A 7,198-nucleotide genomic window follows, 5' to 3' on the forward strand; every position below is an offset into this window, starting at 1 on the left:
AGAGGATCAGGAACAAGACAGGACACCTGTTTTCACCACTCCTATTACATATATTCCTGAGAGTTGTAGCTAGAACTGTTAGTCAAGGAAAGGAAACAAAAAGTATCCAAATTGCAAAGAAAAAAGTAAATCTATCTCTATTCACAGATGAAAAGATCCTACATAAAAGAAAAAACAAAACAAAGAATCCATAAGAAGCTACTAAAATTAATAAGTGAATTTATCAAAGTTACAGAGTATAAGATTGACACACAAAACTTGGTTGCAATCACTAACAATTAACAGTCCAGAAGAAAAATTAAAAATCAATCTTACTTAAATAGCATACAAAAGAATAAATACCTAAGAATTAATTTTACCATGAAGGTGAAATTCTTGATACTGAAACCTACAAAGCATTAGTGGAAAAAAAAATAAAGAAGCCCAAATAAATGGAAAAACATCACATATTCAGAAATCCTGGATAATAATGTTAAGATGTTGATACAACTCAATGTAATCTACACATTCAACACAACTCATAAAAATTCCAATAATCCTTTTTGCAGAAATAGAAAATCTGACCCTCATAATCACGTGCAGTTTCAAAGTACCCTGAATAGTCAAAACATTCTTGAAAAAGAAGAACAAAGTTAGAGGACTCATTCTTTTTAATTTCAAAACTTACTACAAAGCTACAGCAATCAAAACATTGTGGAACTGTCATAAGGAGAGATATATAGACCAGCAGGAGTTGGAGTTCATTAAATAAACCGATGTATCTATGGCCAGTTGATTTTGGCAAAGATACCAAGTCCATTCAAAAAGTAGAGAACAGCACCTTTAACAAATGGTGTTCCAACAGCTGGAGAGCTGGATTTTAATACGTCAAAAAAAAAAAAAAAGTTGGACTCCTACTTAATCGCATATGCAAAAATTAACTCAATATCGACAAATGGCCTAACATAAGGTCTAAAACTATAAAACTCTTAGAAAAAGTCTTATGAGCAAATCTTCATGTCCTTTGATTTGGCAACTGATTCTTACATATGACGCCAAAAGCATGAGCAACAAACAAGAAATAGAAAAACTGGACTCCACCATAATTAAACACTGTTCATCAAAAAACATTATGAAGAAAATGAAAAAGCAACCTGCAGAATGGGATAAGATTATAAAAAGTTAGATATCTAATAAGGATTAATGCCCAAAATATATTTTAAAACTTCCTACAACTCAGTAACAAAAAGAAAATAACTCAATTAAAAATGAGCAAAAGACTTTCATAGATATTTCTTCAAAAATATATATACAAGTGGCCAATTATCACATGAAAAGATGCTTGACATCATTAGTCATTAGGGAAATATGAATCAAAACCACAATGAGATACCATTTCATATCTGCTTTTGTTATACTTGTATATTTATTAACATATGGTCTTTATTACTTTCACTTATTCAATGTTTACTGAGCATGTACTGAATGGCAAATCATGTGATGGCAATTTTCATATCTTATACCTCATTAAGAAGAAACTGAGAGGGGGCGCTTGCTGGCTCTGGTGGTTGAGCCATCAACTCTTGGTTTTGGCTCATCTCATGATCTCCCAGTTCATGAGTTCCAGTTCCATATGGGGCTCTGGAGTGACAGTGCAGAGCCTACTTGGGATTCTGTCTCTTCCCCTTCCCTGTTGGTTCGTTCTCTCTCTCCCTTTTTATTTTTTTTTTCTTTAATGTTTTATTTATTTTTGAGACAGAGAGAGACAGAGCATGAACGGGGGAGGGGCAGAGAGACAGGGAGACACAGAATCTGAAGCAGGCTCCAGGCTCCGAGCCATCAGCCCAGAGCCCCATGCGGGGCTCGAACTCACGGACTGCGAGATCATGACCTGAGCTGAAGTCGGCCGCTTAACCGACTGAGCCACCCAGGCGCCCTATATTTTCCTTTTTAAATAAAAGCACCTGGGTGGCTCAGTCGGTTAAGTGTATGACTCTGTTCGGCTCAGGTCATGTTCTCACAGCTTTTTGGTTTTGAGCCCAGCATTGGGCTCTGTGCTGGCAGCATGGAGCCTGTTTGGGATTCTCTCTCTCCTCCTCTCTCTCTCTCTCTGCCCCTCCCCCACTCACACTGTGTCTCTCTTAAAATAAATAAATAAATAAATAAAACTTTAAAAAAGAAGAAGAAAGTGTGAGATATATATTTAAAACTTGATTTCTTACAAAATAGCAAAACCCCAATTTTGGCTGTATTTTTATTTTCTCTCTGGGTTTCATGAGGGTAGACAGGTTCAAAAGCTGCCATATAGATTCATGTATGAGGACTAAGTCATTTGGGCAAAAATATTCAAGATGAGTTTCAGATAAATCTGACATTTTCAAAATTTTGTTCAGAATGACAAGAAGAATTCAAATATCTCATACAGATTTGTATTATTCGCAATGTTCTCTGTGGAATTTAAGGCACTTTAAATGTCCCCATAGAAATAGGTTTTGTGTGTTTTCAAAAGATACAGAGATTAAGTTAGTCACCATCAATACTTACACATAGAGAACAGAGTCCAGACAAATGATTTCTAGTTTAGTTTTCTACTCACATAATAAGATGTATCACTGAGTCAGAACTCATTCAAAAATAAGAAGTTTAATTCTAGAAAGAACTTTATTTTCTTTTTAATTTTTTTTTTACTGTTTATTTTTGAGAGGGAGAGAGAGGGAGAGAGAGGTAGGTAGGTGTAAGAGCAGAGATGGTGGGTTACACAGGATCCAAAGCGGGCTCTGTGTTGAGAGCAGAAAGCCCGAGGCGGGGCTTGAACTCATGAACTGTGATATCATGGCCTTAGCCAAAGATGGACGCTCAAGTGGCTGAGCTACCCAGGCACCCCTGGAAAGAACTTCAGAAAACATAATTCCTCCTTCTGTTTAACAGATGAGGAAGCACAGATTCTAAAAGGGCAGGGTCAGATTAGAGCAGCTGCCTCCTGAGGGCAGAATGAGGATTCTAAGGCTGAATGTAGGAAACATGTCTGATTTACCACTCTTCAATTATTTTTTTTATTAGTTTTCTTTATTTTTGAGAGGCAGAGAGAGACAGAGAGTGAGTGGGGGAAGGGTAGAGAGAGAGGGAGACACAGAATCCGAAGTAGGCTCCAGGCTCTGAGCTGTCGGCATAGACCCAATGTAGGCCCGAACTCACAAACCGTGAGATCATGACCAGAGCTGAAGTTGGATGCTCAACTGACTGAGCCACCCAGGAGCCCCCACCCTTCAATTATTTGTATTACATCCCTGTGAACGAAAGAAAGAAAGACACAGCAAAGTTAAATGGGGTAGGAGTACCATAAGAAATCTATGATCATTTTTTATAGGACCACAGCCTCATGTAAAGTCTTCTCTGAGCCACAGGAGGTACATTCAAAGAAACATTAATATTTTTAACCATTTAGAACATTTTTTATATCATGCTTTGTTATTTCTAACAAAAACTACGGATGCATCAGGTGTCTCCTTGGTTTTCTTAAGGGCAACTCAAATTCCTGGATTTAGGTTTCTCTGGTTTTCCTTATCATTGGCACAATATTAAGTTGAGTGTGCAGGGTAAAAATACTAAGTAAGCTTTTGTTGTAATTTTAAGTCAAATAATGCTAAGTTATTTCTTTAGTGTTATTCTAATAGTTACATGAAAGATGGGGAACTAGGTCTTGACACATTGTTCTGACTTCACACAATCACACAGTGTGGATCTGGGGGATGGTTTTAAAGTGAAGAATCTCCTTGTGACAGCTAAATGCCAGGGCTGTGGTTTTGAAAATATAAAACCATTATTTTTTTTTCTTTATCCCCTTCCCCGCTATTTTATCTTCTGCTTCTCCTGCCCAATTTACAAGATTCTAGGCTTCGAAGACAGTGAGAAAAACAAAACAAAACAAAACAAAAAAAAAGCAGCCTCAATGAACACTGATTTTCATTATTCATATTTCTTAAGGCAAAAATTAGCTGGCACAATTGCATGGTGACTATAGCAAGAGGTGAATCAACAGACATAGTCAGATTTTTAAAAAATGTGTGGCCATCTCGAATAATATTATTTTGCATAGATTTTTTTTTCAAGGTGGAGGCTAAAAGCGCCAACTGAGGAGAGAAGATTTTCAGTGTCAGTGAAGTTAAAACATGTCAGCAGCAGTTTCTTCTGCGAATATTGTCTCACATGAAAGAAAGGATGGATTGAATTCATATCTGAAACAAGACAAGATTTTCCATCTGACCTCATTATGTGTTTCTCTGGAGTGCATCCCTGGGTTTCTGCCACAACTGAAATGTGTTGTGTGGCAACCAAATATAAAATAGCTCAGTACTACCATAACTGACGTATCTTAATAAGATGGAGTATTTATTGTTTTGCCACAGTCATCTCTTAACTCTAAAAGTCATAATAATGTGCTCGATCCCTTTGTTAAAGCAATCCCCTTAAGTGAAGTCATGTACTAATGAAAGGGTTTATGCTGCACGGCTGGAAGCGAAGATAAAGTAGCATTACTGTAGATCACAGGGATTTATATTGAGAATTTTTTTATGGAAAGATTTTTAGAAACTCGGCCGTTGTATCCTTATAAATAATTAAACATACAAATTATCATTGTTACAGTACAGCCAGTTTGCTTTTTCTGTGAGCTTGGTAATCGATTCAAGAACATATTGCTTTAAAGGGATTTATACATTTTTCACTGTTGCTGATCATACTAGAAAATTATTCAGAGATCAGTAATAATAGAAAACTTTCCCCTAGATTAACCTTGCAATACAAAGAGATTTCCTATATGGTGCTATGTAGTAAAGAATGCTGTCTTGTTTGTTCAGTATGATTTGTGCAAAGGCTTATTTGTATATATGTGTGTATGTATTTGCATTTTTCATACTAATGGATAAAGCAGCATGTCATTGTTTATATTATTGCTGTGTGTGTGTGTGTGTATATATATATATATTTACATATATATATATATATACACATTATGATTTTGTTTTTCAAAATATAATCAATGTAGGAAAAATTCTACAACTCCCAAATCTACCACTATTAATTTATGCTTCCATACCCTCTGAGTCATTCCATAAGTTAATTATCATTATTACCTAAAAATAAATCACTGGCATCAAACTATTGAAAAGAAATCATTACATACATTCATCTGGTTATAGATAACAGATTCAGGTATAAAGTCCATATAGTGAGTTGCACTATTTGGTGAAATTAATATCAATCTATATTTATTTATACATAATAATTCGACATAGTTTTAATTTTTAGTTGCTATAGCAACTCATTGTCACATCAAAGTTCCTATACTGTATGTGTCTTAAAACAACAAATACCAAACTCTACAACCTAATACATAGGTTAATTTGGATAAGTTTTGAGTACGTAATGAAATCATTTGGTCAATATGTTCAATATAGAGTATAAAAATTTCTAACACACAATGAAAATTAAATTTACTAAGGACAATTAATCTTTTGTGAATAAAGGCCATGTGATCTGTGACACATTCACTTTTTATGAAAAGAAATATTGGACATTATTAACAAATGGACATTTATGAAATGCACATTGCATTCCAGGTATTTGCCCAATGCTGGAAATGCAGAGATTAATTTAAGTTTCCTCCATTCAAGAGGTCACCCATCAAATACTGAAGTTTCTACCTAGTGTGGAACAGTTGTGAGAAACTAAATTAAAATTTATATATGCAATAGTCCACCTTCTAAAAATGCTGTTTAACATCGCCCACCCTTGAGACACAGTGACTGATTTCCAAATAACAAGAAAAAAAAGTAGTAACTTTGCAGTGGAGAAACCTGAAAAACATGATCTTAGCCAAGCAAAGAAAGCTAACGTTGTCAGTGATGTCCCATGGATGTTTTTTCTCTCTGACATGTAGTAAGAAGGGATCTGTACCCTTTGAGTATTCTTTCCAAAAATTTATAACCCCAGACTATTGTGAGAAAAACACTGGATAAACCTAGATTGGGTGACAGTTCTGAAGGATACCCAGCCAGTCAGTATTCCTGAAGACTGTCAAGGTCATGACAAACAAGAAAAGGCTGACATGATTTCTTAGTCCAGAGGAGACTAGGGAATCATAATTAACTGCAATGTGGTTCTGTGGATTGGATCTAGAACAGAAAGAGAACATTCAGAAAGACTGTTAAATGTGAATGAAGTCTAGAGAACAGTTAAAAAATAAAACACTTTACATATAACTTTATCTTATTTTGTTTCTATTTAAGGTGGGGGAGAGGCACAAAGGGAGAGAGAAAGAGAATGCTGAGCAGGATCCATGATCAGTGCAGAGCCCTATACAGGGCTCGATCCCACCACCCAGGGATCATGACCTGGGGGGAAGTCAAGAGTCAGACGATCAACCAACTGAGCCACCCCAGGCACCCTTACCTATAACTTTAAAGTCTAAAAAACTACTCTATTATATTAGACAAGGGGAACTGTGGTTTCATCAATGGCCAATCAATTATTAACTATCTAATGGTTAAGAATGAGGGAAACTCAGCATTCCATGTAGCCAGGTCAGTGTCACACAGCAACTACAGCGAATATATAACATTCATGTGAATACATTATAAAAGATCTTAAAACATCATCAGTCAGGGGTTTGCAAATTATTTTCTGCAAAACACCAGACATTTCTGAGGGTAGTGCATTTCAGTTAGAGGGGATGGCATTAGCCACGGCCTCATTTCCAACTCAACTACACTAACATGGAGTCACATAATATTTTATTTCATGAGAGGGATCCATGGTTTAGAACGTAACAGAAGAAAATCCGTAGGAGAATCAGTGATCCAGGTAACTGCCGATTTAACTCTAACATGTATATGAATCACAGGGCATCTTATTAAAAGCAGATTCTGATTCAGTAGATCTGGCATGGGGCCAGAGATCTGCATTTCTAACAAGTAATATACCTCCCAGGTGATGAGAACTCTGCTCGTCAGAGAATAACACCTAAGTGGGAAGGATCCAGATCAAAATTTTAAACTATTTTCTTACCACAAATTTCACAGAGGAAAGTCTGCTATTATTTTTAGTGGGTTTTGTGATTTCGACTAACATACACCAATCATTCATAGTTAGCTGCTTTTTGGTTAGATAAATTATGAAAATTGAGTTTTCTGAGCTATAGTCCTATCCATCCCTGATGGCT

This window comes from Prionailurus bengalensis, chromosome A1 (genome assembly GCF_016509475.1).
Source record: "Prionailurus bengalensis isolate Pbe53 chromosome A1, Fcat_Pben_1.1_paternal_pri, whole genome shotgun sequence".
Classification (NCBI taxonomy): domain Eukaryota; kingdom Metazoa; phylum Chordata; class Mammalia; order Carnivora; family Felidae; genus Prionailurus; species Prionailurus bengalensis.